We start from the raw sequence: 14,942 nt of genomic DNA on the forward strand, positions 1-14,942 counted from the left end.
CATACCACTCTTGGCATGTTTTCCCTATCTTACTGTACAACAGAATCACAAGATCTCCTTCCCAGGTCCTCTACTAGAGAAGACCTGTACTACTCTACATTCTACTAGAGAAGATATGAGAATGCTGCAGTCCAATGACCTGGAAAGATCGCTATTTCATCCCCAAACCTTTCTAATCATAGTAAAAGTGATTATTTATAGGCGAGGAGAAAGCTCTCCAATTTCTTCTTATTGTTTAAACAGAGGCTGCCAGACAAATCCTCAAGCTCTCTAGTTTTCCAACACATGTGAAACCTCATGTCACATCAGCACCTCTTGGAACTCTAAGTGGGAATCAAAAGCCACAGAAAAGATTCTTCAGAGTGCAGTAAGCCGGCTCATCTCACTAGGTAATGTTTTTCCTGTTCAGTATAGTGCCTACAGGAGTTGAACTCTGAAAAGAATCCACTGAGAGTTCTCCATGGGTTCTTCCCCTAGGCATCGCACTGCATTTAAGGGGAAGGGATAGCACCCACTCACAAAAAGAAATTAAATCCTTGTATGTCCTTTGAAACATTCTAATGTCATATTAATAACATTTTATTCTGGGCCCCGGGTCCCCCAACATTGCAAGGAGCTATTAACAGCAATTCACACAAGCACAGAACACTTTCTTTAGCTCCTCTCACTTCATAGCTCTGGACACCAGGAAGCTGCTGTGTTTTTCTGAGAAGTCTAGTGAGAAAAAATAAATCATCACCACCATGTGACAAAAAGAATTCCAGCTGATATGGGGATCAAATGAAACTATAGACTGAAAAAGAGCAAGCTTTGCCTCAAACTAACATTTTGAGCAAAAACTCCTGTGCTAGAAATACCTAAACTCAGAATTAGGCTGCAGGTGGTTTGCCAGTGAGGAATCCCACCCGTCACTAATACAATGGTCCAGGATTTCCTCCTCCAAAGATTCAGATAATGTACAGAAGATGATCCAATATATGACAGTCCAGTCTCACTGGACAAGAGTCTACACAAGGCTACAACCACCCTCTTGGCAAGAAATCATGGAAAGAAAGGGTTAGTATGAGGCCCATTAGTACTAGCGGAGGCTCTTTATACCTCTGTAAAGAACAGTCACTTCCCCATCCATGGGTGCTGGCAAATACTGAACTTGATTTGCAGGACTGACTCGCCTTGTTTTGCACAAGTAAGAGAGCGAGGAAGCCACACCTTTCCCCCAGCCCCCGAGCCTGAGCCACCCCCTTTACAAAGCCCAGACCTCCACCTACGGCCACCCAGGACCATGGACAGCAGTTCCCACTGCGAGACCTGTAACACGCCGGGTTTCCAGCTCTCTCCGTTAATAGGACTCTTACAAAGGTACATAACAGATTTCAGCAAGAGGCTTGGTTTTCTTAGTTACCCTGGACTGCAAGTTGAAAACACTCACATAAAGTATCACGAACCAATTCTGCTCGTCCTCGGTGCTGGAGTTCTTCAGTGAGTGCACATTAGTCCAAGGAACTCCATTGTCTCTGCTGAGTTCTGGTGAACACCTTAGAACAGCGCAGAGAACTTTAAATCTCTGCTCTGTTGTAAACAGAAGCCTGTTCCCCAGCCCATGTCTTGATAATAACTAGGATGTAATGACAGCATTCAGAGGAACACCTACGAACCTCTCTTTCAGCTTCCACTGTTAAGTGGCCCCTGGCTTCCAAGACACACTTAGAGGACTTCTGTTGAAAGGCCAAGTTGTTACACACCCACACGCTCTATTTACTCCATGTCTCCACTTATGCCATACGAATTCACCAAATGAACAAGAGACAGTCTGATGGCATCTGATTTTATGAGGTGCCAATGCCATTTTACACAACTGAATTTACAACCATGAAACACTAGATGTATACATCACTGGGTGTATACATCCTTCCAGGAGGAAAGGAGAAACAGTACATTCATCTCTGCCATAGTACTGCTGCAAATGATTTTAAATACCAATGCCAGTATATCAAGAACTAATTATTAATTCCCTCACATTTCCAATTCTACACAGTTGCCTCCAAATAAGCGGACCATCAGCCAAGTTTAGCTAGCTATCAGCAGTCACTTTTACTTTGACAAGGAGCACATCGCTAAGATATTACAAGACCAGTACTCCTATGAGGCGGCTTCATTCTCACTCAGCATCCAAAGTTCAACTAGGAGGATAAGGAAAACGAGAGAAATGGCTAGTGAGAGTAAGCCTTGATAGGGTCACGGGCTTTGCAACAGCTTCAACGTGCAGGCGGGTGAAAACATCACTCTCAAAGGGACAGAGGAAAGAAATAAAGAAGGGGAAGGGGGAGAGGAAAGAAAAAGGAAAGGTTGATGGACAGTTGGATTTGTTGAGGGTGAAATCAATTAAAGTGCATCAAATCCAGAATTCATGCTTTTTCAAAGTGACAAATACGTGCTGGAAACTGAGAAAGACGAGGGGAAAATAATGTCTTTGACCTCCCGGAGACCGGCTGTTCCTTCCGTCAGAGGAGCCAAAAGTGAAGTGAGATGCGTTCATGATAAATTGTAACAGCCAGGCAGCCACCTTAAAAAAGAACGAGGTGAAAAGGTTACAGAAGGGACCCAAAATGCAAAGAATTCAACCAAACATCAAGATAAATCAACTCAGGCCCTTGTGTATGCGTACCCAGCCTTCACAGAGCTGCTGCGGCTCACCTCAATTTGTTAGCCTTACTTAAAGTGCAAGAGACACACGCACACATCTTGTTTACAAAAGCTTTTGAAAACATCATTACAAAGGACTGACTCACTTCAGCCTTCCAAAGCTAAGGGATGCAGCGACCATGCTACCTGCCATCCTATTTGTGGAAATTGTTAGACAATTAGAGCGTTTCTTCGATGCACACAAATATCACTGGCAATCCTGTGTTCAGCTCCATTCAGCTGTGTTTTAGGAAAAAGCTTTCAAAGAGCTAGACACCTCTCTCCTATTAAAGCAAATGTAAAATATTCACACTTCTGAAAGTTTCAGAGTCTTGGTATATCTTATTTTCTCTTTCACTTAGATACCATCTTCTGGTTTTGAGCTTCAAAGCACAGTACAAATATTTGTCCGGATGCTTCCACTAGCATAGCAAGTTTGGATCTTTTCCCTTACTGACAAATCAGAAAATATTAACTCTGATGATGACTCTCATGCAGAATAGTTGAATGCAAAGCTAAAATATAAAAAAAAAACCAGTAAGCATACAATATCTACTAATAAAGTCTTTGAAACATCCCTCTAAACATTGTGCCCTGCTGGAAACATATACATTTTCAACCCATTAAGCACCCAAGCAAACACCTCAATCAAGCTGAAACCAAACTTAACATTAAAAAATGATACAACTCCCTCGACAGTGGTGTTTTCCACATAAAGGAAGACTTCACAAGTATACGCACAGTCATTTTGGTCAAAGTTCTCCTCCTGGACCAATTGTAGCAAAAAGCTTCCCCAGTGACGCATCCAGTGGTTTATGTGAACTGTAACAAGCCAAAGCAGCATTTTTAGGGACTATTTACTGCAGTTCTGCGCATTTGTGCCCTTAGGCAGGGTACACCCAATACACCTCCCATTCAAATGCTCACACTGACTTCAAACTGACTCCCCGCTGTAGCCCGTCAAGTTTTCAGACACCAGGTGTTTGCGATACATGGTCCTTCTTAAACTCTTAATACCTAGCAATGGACATTACCCTGAGACCTTCAAGCAAGAATTGTCCAAGCCTTTCTGACTACTTACGACAACAGCAGATTGACCTTTGAAGAGGTTACTGAAGAATGCATGTTTGCTCTCCTTTCCTGAGCTATTCCCAGCACTGAAGGGACTATACAAAGTAGTTTACAACAGTTCAGATATGATCAGTTAAGCCTGTTCACACTGCTGACTGTTGTGCCAACGGTCACATTAGGGTAGCACTAAGCACGGGAGCTATAGGAGATTCCCAGCTGCAGCATGGAATTTCTGACGCCTGGGATCCCAGCTGGCATTGAGAGCTTATTGTTGCAAATGCTTGCACTGAGGGGAATGAAGTTTGCACTGACGTTGTTGCTGCGAGGAAGCTCAGCTATCAAGTCCTAGCTGGCATCCTCACAGCTCTGCGTTCAGAAAGCACTGGTGATCATCTCATCAGCTCCTCCTGACACAGACGCCCACCCCACTGTTGTTGCATTCTTCTTCACAACAACCTTCTCTGGATGGTCCCTTCCCTGAAACAGCATGAGTCTCTCAGGGAGACACGAGTTCACATCAACAAATTCTTCCCGACACTGCCTTGAAGCACTTTCCCTGTGATCAGCTATTCAGAGTGATGGGACACACTAGTTATATCTCTCTGTGTGTTTATCAATCCCTTCTCAGCCATTTTCCTCTGTAAATCCGTCAAATCTTTTTCTTCAAGCTCTGGGGGAACAGTTAGGAGCTATCTCCTCAGAGGTGCCTGCCCTGCCACTTGGATTTCATCCTGCTCCTGGAGAAGTTAGTTGTCAGCAATCAGAGGACTGGCCCGCAAACGCAGCAGCAGCAACGCTACTGCCAGTGCCCTTGGAGTGATGGGGTCCTTATGAAAGACCCTTATAAGATCCCTTGTCCCTGTGCAGGGGACTGGGAAGAGTCCTCTTAACCTGGGACAGAGAAGGAAGAAGGGGAAAAGCCCAGAGATTAACTCAAAGGAATAAGTGTCTGTAATACCCCAAACCAGACACAAACAACTTGTTGTGAGCTGAGCCAAGGCAGGAATCAAGCTGTTCCGCAGGAACACAGGGCCTCACATGATTTTAAGGACACAGGATTTAAAAGTGTATTGGACTTCACATGTGTATCAGTATTTAAAGTTTCTACTGCAATGACCCTTAGCCAACATAGTGCAAGACATTTAAACGGTATCGAAGGAGGAAAACCACCCGTTACAACCCTGTGATGAATGTAAATGAAGCCACATACTGCCATGAATAGAGTCAGACCTTACAAGTTTCCTTTTATTCTTCCAGCGAATTTGCTGCCGTAAGTGTCATACGTCTTCCCTTTTAAACAGGGAGTATCAGACGGTCTGTTTGCCTTATATTGATGCGTGTAACCTTCATGGATGGCAGTGAATTGCCAGCCAGTCTAAATCTGCATAGATGCTGTCCTATGAAACTACACTATGTAGCTTACATGCAGTCTGATTGTGCAGATCTAGGTCAGCATCCTGCATCCTGACAAACGTCAAATAAGAATGCTTATTTCTCCTTTCACACTTGTCATCAGCCGAGCTGGTTATCATCCCCATTTTGTGGTTGGGGGAATGAAGCACAAAGCAGTGAAGTGACTTGGCTGAGGCCACTTTGCAGGCCAGTGCCTGATTTGGGAATCAAGCCCACATAAGCAAGCTCCAGATCCTGCACACCACCAACCGGGGCGACATCACGTTCATAAGACTAACTTGCGATGCTTTTGGGAAGATATACTTGGTGGAGGATTGACAAAATCTGTAGATGTCACCAGTTACATTTTCCCAATCATCTACCTGATGAGTTTACCACAGAGTTTCAGGTGGCATGTACAGCATTCCCACTAGTGACAGACAGACCAAAATTTAAGACAATCCCTAGTGTCTCCCAATAAGCTACCTATTCCTTGCTTGTTCACCAGCCAGAATAAGCACTCAGGGTTTTGGATCCCTTCCTTTAAGCCTTGCAGAATGGGGCAGGAATCTCACAAAACAACCCTTCGAGCTCTATTTCATCAAATGCGCTGGATGCAAGCATAGAGACAAACATGAGATTATATACACAAAGCCAACAGAACATTTTACCATCCAAAAAAAAGGGGTTCTGTCACTATGATTGAATAGCTTCTGCTCCTGCTTCTGATGTCTCGTGTCAGAAGGGGCAAATGAGAAAGGACCATGTGGCAGAAACAAACAGCTTCACTAAGAAGAGTTCTGGTAATCAGCAACCAGACAGCTCTGTATCAGACACATCCACGAGGGAAAAAAGTTCCCAAGAGCCAGAGAGCAATTGTTATTCTTTTAGGACTGAAATTTGTTTGTCTAAAAATATTTGCCATCTGAATATCAGCATTTTTTTAATTTTGGTTTTGGAGGGTTTTTTTACTTTCTGTAAATTGCTTTCATTCGTTGCATAAAATCTTCCATCTATGCAGTGTTTCAGTTATTTTTTCCATCTCTTCTAAATTCTTTTTCCGTTTTTGTGGATTTCAAAGTAATTTGGTGCTGAAATATTTTGGGTGAGTTTGGAATGGAGATGAAGCTTTTAACTTTTTAAGGAAGAAAATAAAGAAATCTTTTTTAAGCTACTGTTTCATTACTGCTCATTATAAAAATGAACAAATTTTTTTTTTTTTTTAAAAAGGAAAACCATCAGTAATGTGTGACTAAATGAAAGCTCCTCTTTGCTGATCCTTGACATTTGGCTTCACCACAACTGCTGCCACACAAAGCCAGGCTGCAGCTCTGGGGTTTAGGCCACATAAATGGTAAAGTTTTATTTTTAGAGGGACAGTACAATTGAAAGGAAAAAACCCCACAACCAACCTTTTTCCTCTTTAAAGGGCTGCCTCCAGAGAAGGAATAGAGCAGAGACTTATTGTTCGGAGTCCAGCTATAGCATGCCACTAACACACACCACTTGCCTCCACGCACGGTATGTGAACAACCAGGGCTGGGGAACCTTGCTGCTATGAGTTCACCTGTTCCCTGGCAGTTTCTAGCCCAGAGCTCCCGCTTTGCCCCAGAAGCTGGTCGGCGCATACACCATTCACCAAGCAGTACCAAGTCATCGCCTCTCCCGCCTGACCTGAAGGAGGCTTCTTGCCAGCATGCCTCAAGATGACTTGCTGCAAAAGTTGCTGCATTGCTCTAGCCTCAAAAAGATTTAAGACTTTATAAGACGCCCTTAAGCTCTCATTTTCCTCCACCCTGTGTGACTTGTGCCTCATGCCTTGCTTAAGCACAGAATAGTGATTTGCGTTGCGATGCAAGCCATGCTAGGGTGCCTGATAGGCAGTCCTGATACCATACCATGCTACTGATACAACACTGTACATGTGACTTCTGCTGCATTTGTTGCCTTTTGAGCACCAGCTAGCTAGAAGAGCACATCAAATCTTCATCTGTGCCTTTGGCCCCTTCCAGTACAAGGAGTAGCTTGAGCACAGCATTCATCTTTGAAGGACCTGGAGATCTCCGTACATCGTCAGCCCAATACACAAAACAGGCTTTCATCTGATGCACCGTATAGAAGGGTCAAATCCAGCTCCCCCTGGAAATTCCAATGTGCAATGTTTGCTGTTGATACCAAGACCTGATCCTAATGCGTGACCCCAAAGCAACACAGAGGAATAGATGACAGATTTTAGCGTGGGATTGTCTTTCCTGATCGCCAAGCTTTCTGTGTTGTTAAGTGAAATCCATCACCAACTGAAACAGGGCCATTTCCTCCAAACGTAAATCCTAGAATTACTGGTGGGGAAGGGAATTCAGTAAAAGTGCTTTAACACTGTGCCATGCACGTAATTCAGCTGGTTTAATTCACAGCTTTCCAACCTTTAGAAACCTTGACTTGCATAGATTTGTGAAGGACCTGAAGCTTTAACGCCCGCCTTCTTCCCTCTAGTACAACTTCCTACACTAACCCTCTGGGATATTAAATCTTCCACTTGCCATTTTCTCCTAGGCAGAGAGGATATGAATTTCATAACTCCTCAGCTGAGCTGCCATCAAGAGCCATGAAATACGACAGGAAACCAACAGCATGGACTTGCGAGCACTGCATGCACAGTCACACGAGCTGCAGGACTGGACAAGCCATTAACAACAGCACATGGAGCAGCTGCCTGGAGCACAGAGGTCCATGGGGGTGCGTAAGGAAGGGCACGCTTACACTTGATCAAACTGGAGCAGGACAGAGCCAATGCCTGGGTCACGGTTGGACATGAACAAGAAAACCTGTGCTTAGCAAGGAGTTACTCTTTACATTTGTCTGACTTCAGGGGTTATGAAGGTACTAGGCTGACAGCTTAGGAGGGACGGTGGAGGGAAACAAACCCTTAATTTATGCATGTAACAGCTACAGGAGTAAACCACTGCGTATTTCCTACTTGAACTTGTGCCTCTCTGCTATAACCAGGCTGATGTGAAGTGGTGAAGGAACAGGAATTAGTTAGGCTGAAGCAGTCTTGCCTCCCTCACCAAGAGCTCTGCCAATGCAGATGTTTTTCCAGAAACTCACAGGTCACAAAGCCCAGCACGGATCACGACAGCGACAAAGTGTTTCCAATGAAACCAATCTGGCTGTAGAACAGCCTTCCAGAGGAGACTAGCATGGCAATACAGCACCTCACCATCCTGAGGGCACACCGCAAAGCTTTCCTCCTCCTAAAGACTATTTTATTATAAGCAAGAAGTTTATACAGATACCCCCTCCTACCCCAAAGGACTGCATTTAGCCCCTCCTTTCAGTATATTCAACATAAATTAAAACCCAAGCATTTTTAATAAGCTAAACCAAGATCACACTTTACCCTTAGCGCAGTTTTTACCTCCCCCCAAAATAAAAGAGTTGATAGTTAAAGAAATCCCAGAAGGAACTTAATACTGCTGTCAGACAGTACACTTCTGCAGATGATATAAAGCCCTAAGACAGACGGTATAGCACAGTGTTTCCCCTGTATAGTTGGAAACTGAGGAGGAGATACTTTGCAGGGGGTTGCAGAGTTTATACCACAAATGCATGTGACTACTGTGGCCTACTAGACTTTAGCTATCCAAGGCATGCCACCACAACTGGAATAATCAATAACGGGGGAAGCCCCTTAGTGCTTGTGTAGAAACCTGGGTCACGCAGAAGGGAAAAACCAGCGCAAGATCTTCGGCCACACAGAGCACATGAGTAAGAAGGCAAGCATACATGAAAGCGCGTGTGGGAAGAAGGTGTTAAGGAACAGCTACATGAGGTCGTAGGCAACACATATGGACGATGTTCATGATATACTGTAAATCAGCTGCTGCACAGCATCTAGAAAGCCCTTAGTAACACAGACACAGCCTTCTCTTCCAAATCAAGGCTTGCCTGCACGAAGGACGCTCAGTAGCACTACAGCAATCCACACGTTCATGCCATACAACACAGAATGATAACATTTATTAAACAACCCATATCAAAAGCTTTTGGCCACAACAATAACAGTAATATTTTTACTGTCATAAAGATCCTAGCACTAAAACTGATATGCTTGCTTAGTTAAGGAGAAAGAACTAGAAAAAAAGAAAATGAGAGACTGGTTGTTCACTGTACCACTGCCTTTAGTCCAATTAGTGCTATTCAGTCAGCCTGAGCAAGATCATAATCAGTTCTCCACCTGAGCATGACTTGGTGAACTACTGAAAGAATCTCATGACTTTAAAGTAATTTTTGAGAATTCAAGTCTAACATACAGGCATTAGCATATCTGGCCTCTCTTCAGCTAAGAAAACACTTGACCCGCGCTCCACATTTGTCCAGAAAACCAAGCAAGCAGCGAACTTCAAAACAATGAAAATAAAAGCTTAACATAGACAAAACAGCTCCTTGTGCACCTTCCCTTCAGCCACGCTCCAACCAGAATCAGGCGCACATCTTCCAATACTTACAAGCCACCAAACTTCAACATTTTTCTGAAGAGAAGTTTCTCAAAAGAGCCAGCTGGCTTTTAACATATCCACTGCCCAATCCACCTGGGAAACTCTAACACCTCTCTGCTGAGAGACGTGCAACCCTGCTACCCACTACATACATTTCTTCTTACATCAGTCTCTGCATACCATATTCCCAATCGCACATAAAGTTCGCTTACTCACAGTTAGGAGTAGATAACGCCTTGTCCTTCCATCTCTTCTAGTCGCTGTTGTTTCCCCAGGGTCCTTTGCACAAAGGTGGCTTTGAAGCAGGCAGTTTGTTTTCAGCCAGTCAATTAGTAGACTTCAATAAAAGCAACCTCACCCCACAGTGAGTTTTCTTCACAGCACAAGAAACGTTTTTCTCATCCTTTAAGGAGACTTTGCAGTCACTTGCATACTTCCCACTTGCAACATTACATACAGACTGAGAACAACTAAGAATTTACTTTTCACTTATCAGCACAGGTTGGCTTTTTTTCCTCTTCTCAAAACAGCATAGACACCAGGTAACACATCCCAGGTGCAGAACGACAGGAGATTTGAGTCCCAGCATATGACTACTGAACTTGAACCCTCCATGTGAGCCACAAAAGGAAAACCCAAAGGTAGCCTCAGGCTTACAGAAAAGAGCAGGGGTGAGGGACTGAGCTTAAACGGAGCTCCTGGACCAACGAGCAGAGGCTGGGGGCGGGGTGGGGTGGGGGGTGCCCAGGCAAGGCTGGTCAGGGCAGTAAGGCCCTATTGGTGCACTCAGGCCCTGGCAATTTTTACTTAATTGCTGCCAAAAGAAGACACCTGGACATGCCCAGGGAGCTTTTATCTAGAGAAATTTCTAGATTTCTGTAAGGGGATTTCACTCTTGGAACAGCAGAGTAAAAGAAGGGGATCCTCTGTCACTCAAAAGCCAAATTAGCTGTCTGTCTTTCAAAAGCACAGGCTCCTGATTACCCCTCATTGCTACCCAGGAGTTCAAACCAGGTAACTATGCTGGGTTTGAATGGGTTTGATGGAGCCTATAAACTGGCATGGCTGCTGAGGACATAACATAATTCTGCCCCTGAAAGATCCTGACTGCTTTTCCTTATAGCCAAAATGTCCTTTGACACTTTGCAGAGGCAAAATGGACCCAAACTGGAGCTGGCAAAACAGCCTGGCAGACGGCAACTTGTGTGAAAGCCTCCCAGATCACAGTATAAAACCAAAAGGGAGCCAAGTCCAGGACAAGGAGCACAGGAGCCACAGATTCACGTTCCTCACCGAGGTGACCCCCCCTCAAACGGCTCAGCCTGGCTGGGATACGATGCCCCATCTGGGCTGTAACCTCTCTGTTTTTTCACTTGCTGTTTGCTTTTGCTTTTTCTCAGCCCTCTTGAATCCCTGGAGTTCAGGAGATGAGTTAAGCACATGAGTGAAAGGAATTGCCTTTTTACGATAGTTTTTTCTTTTCCTTCGCACCCTCCTTTCCCCTTATCCTTTCCTGCACCCTGCCATCAGCTGTCTACAGACAACTCCTTGGGACTCCGTACTTCTCCTCGCTTTCTCTTCCAAGTCACCAGTAGCATCCTCCCCCCAACCCTGTTGCCTGCTGTGGCAGCATTTCTGCACCAAGAAGATAATAAATACATCAAGCCTGTCAAAGTCGCATTGTTTTGGCTGGGAAGAGGTGCCCCCCTGCCGGGTGAGATCACTTCCCACGGCAATGTATGGCTTTCCCCTTACTGACAGCTCTCCAACAGGGAGTAATCGGTGTCCAACCGAGAGAAGCAGGCAGCTAACGTTGCTAAATGGCACTTAGGACTGACAAGGGCAAGGAGGAGGAAAAAGGAGCTTAGCCCTGCTCACACGTAGCCTCTCTCTTGCTGGTGTAGTGTGTCGACAGAGAGGCAAACCGGATCTCCTTGCTGGCCCTGCCTGTGATTTCCCAGGCAGAGGGTGGCAAAGAGAAACGGGAAACTAATATTCCTGCTTGAGTCTCAGGGCAAGTGTCAGCCTTAATCCTACACAAGCGTGACACCTGGAACCAGTAGCTCGTGGTGCCTAAATGCATTAGTTAATGTGAAATCAAGAAAGGAGAGACACGAAGAAGGACAGAGAAGAATACCTCTCTTTGCCCTTGGGTACAGGTGTTTTTCTAGAGGCCAGGCCCTTTACACCCCTCTACACTGCAGCAAATGCTCTGGCAAAGACTCACCCTGAGCTGCGCTCCCGGCACAAGATGGATTCCTGGGACAAGAGCTAGCAGGGAAGTGGCATTCACTTGGGAAATGGATTTCCCACAGAAAAATTCAGAAAGAAATAGTTTGGCTTGTTTGCATTTCACAAACGTCTACTATTTTCAGCAGTCTCTGAGACAGGTAAACTGAAGGGCAGCAGTTTTCTCACCTGCAGGTCATCAACTCGCCTCAGAAACCTGTCATCATCGTGCTGTTGTTTTTGATTAGGCCAGATGAAATAGCTTTGTATTCTTGGCTTTTTTAATTAAAGAAATATAAAAGAATAAAATGATCATTGAGACGCTGTGACAAGACTAAGCAGTATTATAAAGAGTCATCTGAAGTTTCTCCACCTCCAGACAGGCCTCTTCAAAGACACTTAAGGGAATCAATTGCCCGTATCCCACTAAAATCCTCTCTGTATGTGGTTCATGAAGCTTTAAACCCTTTTCCCACCCCCACAACCTCCATCCCTCACCTCTGAAGTCTCTCTAGTCCATTATTCTTGAGGCTGATTTGTGAACAATGTGTTCACTTTCCGTACTGCCTAATGAAGATGTTCCTGTCCCTGAATATTATATCTGCTGCACACTTAATGGAAAAAAATAGCTATTATTATCATTGGTGGTTCAGATGAGTTTCTTGGCAGTGAAGGTGGTACAGTTATGCGGACAATCAAACAAACCAGTGATTATTGCCAATGCATTTTTGAGGAAATCATTGCTGTTTAAACTCTAATCACAACAATACCTCATTTAAAAGCATAAAAGCTTTCACTCAGCAGCCCTACCTTTTTTTTAATAGCTAGACAATTAAATAAATCTTCTGACACTTAACCATCATTTACCCAACAGTCAGAAAATGGATTCAATGCCTTCACATTAGTTAGATTATGATATTAAAGCAAAAACTGAACAAATACAAGCAGGTGAACGAAGACCTTTGAGGAGTGTGTGCTGCACTGCAACTACGGCATAGTATCTTTTGCAGGGGGTAGGGGAGGATTTTTTTTTCTTCTCTTATTCAGACATCAAGATAGGTCTTAGCATTACTGTGTTCCATAGATTTTAACTTTCTTGGGAAAATGAGGTAGTTGTTCCCCCTTTTATAGGCTGCAAACTGAAGCACAACACAGACGAAGCCACCCTGAAATGCTACGTCTGAACCAGGAATTCAGTCTGGATGTGTCGAACTGTTCAAAAAGTAACCCTTCGACACTTAACACTGATCCAAGCTTTTTTTGGTTACCATTTCCATTAAAACTGGTATCTGGAAACTTAAGTGCAAGTGTGGACTAAAGCTCAGCAGGCAAAAAAGTCTGGGATCTAGTGCATTTTTGCTGGTATCTCAGGAAAGGCTGATTTATCTTAAAACACAGCCCCCAAATTAACATTGAAGCAACTGTGACTGACCCTGCACTGGTATGAACATCAGCCATCGACAGATGATAGACCTTTTATTATCTGTGATCCCAGTGGTACTCTTAATTCCTGACTCTAGCACTTCTCCCTCATTAGGTTCCTCATGTGAGGAGCATGTTCTTCTGATACCATTATTCAGAAGCTGATGCTAAATAACTCCTAAATTTATTACCTTCTGCCAGCTGTCAGCTACCAGCAACTGTAATGGGAGTGCCTTTCTCCTTTTCAGGTAACAGCAGCAATGATATAAAATTCTTGTCTTCTAAGCAGTGTTTGAGATGTATTATTATATATTAATTAACCTATGCTGAATTTCACAGTCTACTTTATAATATGCTGTTCAGAAAAAAAAAAAAAAAAATTGAAAGGAAGGCAATTGATTCAGGCTCTTTCCGGACTCTAAATAACTGACAACTATATAGACAGTTAATTGTTTCCTGATCTCTGCTTACTCAATTTTTAAAGAGTTCCCACAGATAAATTTTATAGAGATGGCTCTTTGTTTTCACCTCCCTCCCAGCCCTCGTTTTGGCAGGAAAAAAAATACCTCCACTACATAAAGATGTTTATGATGGGCTGGAAAGAGTTAAAACCTCATCTTCCACTCCTCCCTCTTTATCGTTTTAATTGGCTGTTCTGATGACCTGACCACCTCTTTGATACGCATCAAATGCTGGCCCGTGAAACACGGAGCATGTCAGCCTGCCGAACAAGGGTCAACCTGATTGTCAATAAGGCCATCAATCAGACCTGCCGGCATGATGGATCCAGTCCAGACCAAAAGACCCAGATGGAAATGAAACAGCCTCCCTGACGATAACACAGTGTGCACTGTGCGGCCCAACAGCTCGCAGAAGGGTCACTGGCCCAGAGGCCAGAAGGCGGCAAACTTCAAACTGGAAAAAGGCAACAGTGAGCAAACGACAAAACCCCCCAAATCAACAAAAAGAAACCCTCTCAGCCAACCCAGCGGCGGCTCCAAATCAAAGAAGCTAAGTGAGGTGAGAGAGACGGAAGGACATGCAGGGAGTCAACATGCGAGACAGTGGGGAGGTGCCCTTAAAGGGCAAAACTGCACACGGCTCAGCTAGTAGTACCTACCCTCCTGCAGCTTCTTCTGCGTGAAGAGTGACACCACCACAAACGAACACCACAGTTGTACAAACATGCTTTCCACAATGAAGTGAATCAGGCAATAGATCTAAGGTAGAATGAACCATAACTCCTTTCTGAGGTTTTTGGGGACTTCACTACACAAGAGTGCTAGCAAGGGAGGAGAAAGCGTGCGAAAGCAGCAGCTAAAGAAAGGAGGAAAAGTGGAAATACCTTTTTCTGGTGAGAATACTGGCTTACGTTGGCCTCAACAGTTTACAAAATTACTACTTAACATGCTCCATGGTCTGATGGCTGCACCAGCTCTAGCAATGGTTTATTTCTCTTTGGACAGGCACCATCACCACAAGCTACTTAAGATCTTCTGCTTATGGATGGGGTGCAAAGTAGGGGTGATATTCCACATAACTCTGCAATGAGAAGCAGCTCTAAGATGCCAGTCATTTCAGAAGTAGAATTTTCTGAAGATGAAACAGCTTCTGAAACACATGAGCACACCACGGGCAGTGGGGAAA

Source organism: Pygoscelis adeliae, unplaced genomic scaffold (assembly GCF_000699105.1).
Source record: "Pygoscelis adeliae isolate BGI_AS28 unplaced genomic scaffold, ASM69910v1 Scaffold483, whole genome shotgun sequence".
Lineage (NCBI taxonomy): Eukaryota > Metazoa > Chordata > Aves > Sphenisciformes > Spheniscidae > Pygoscelis > Pygoscelis adeliae.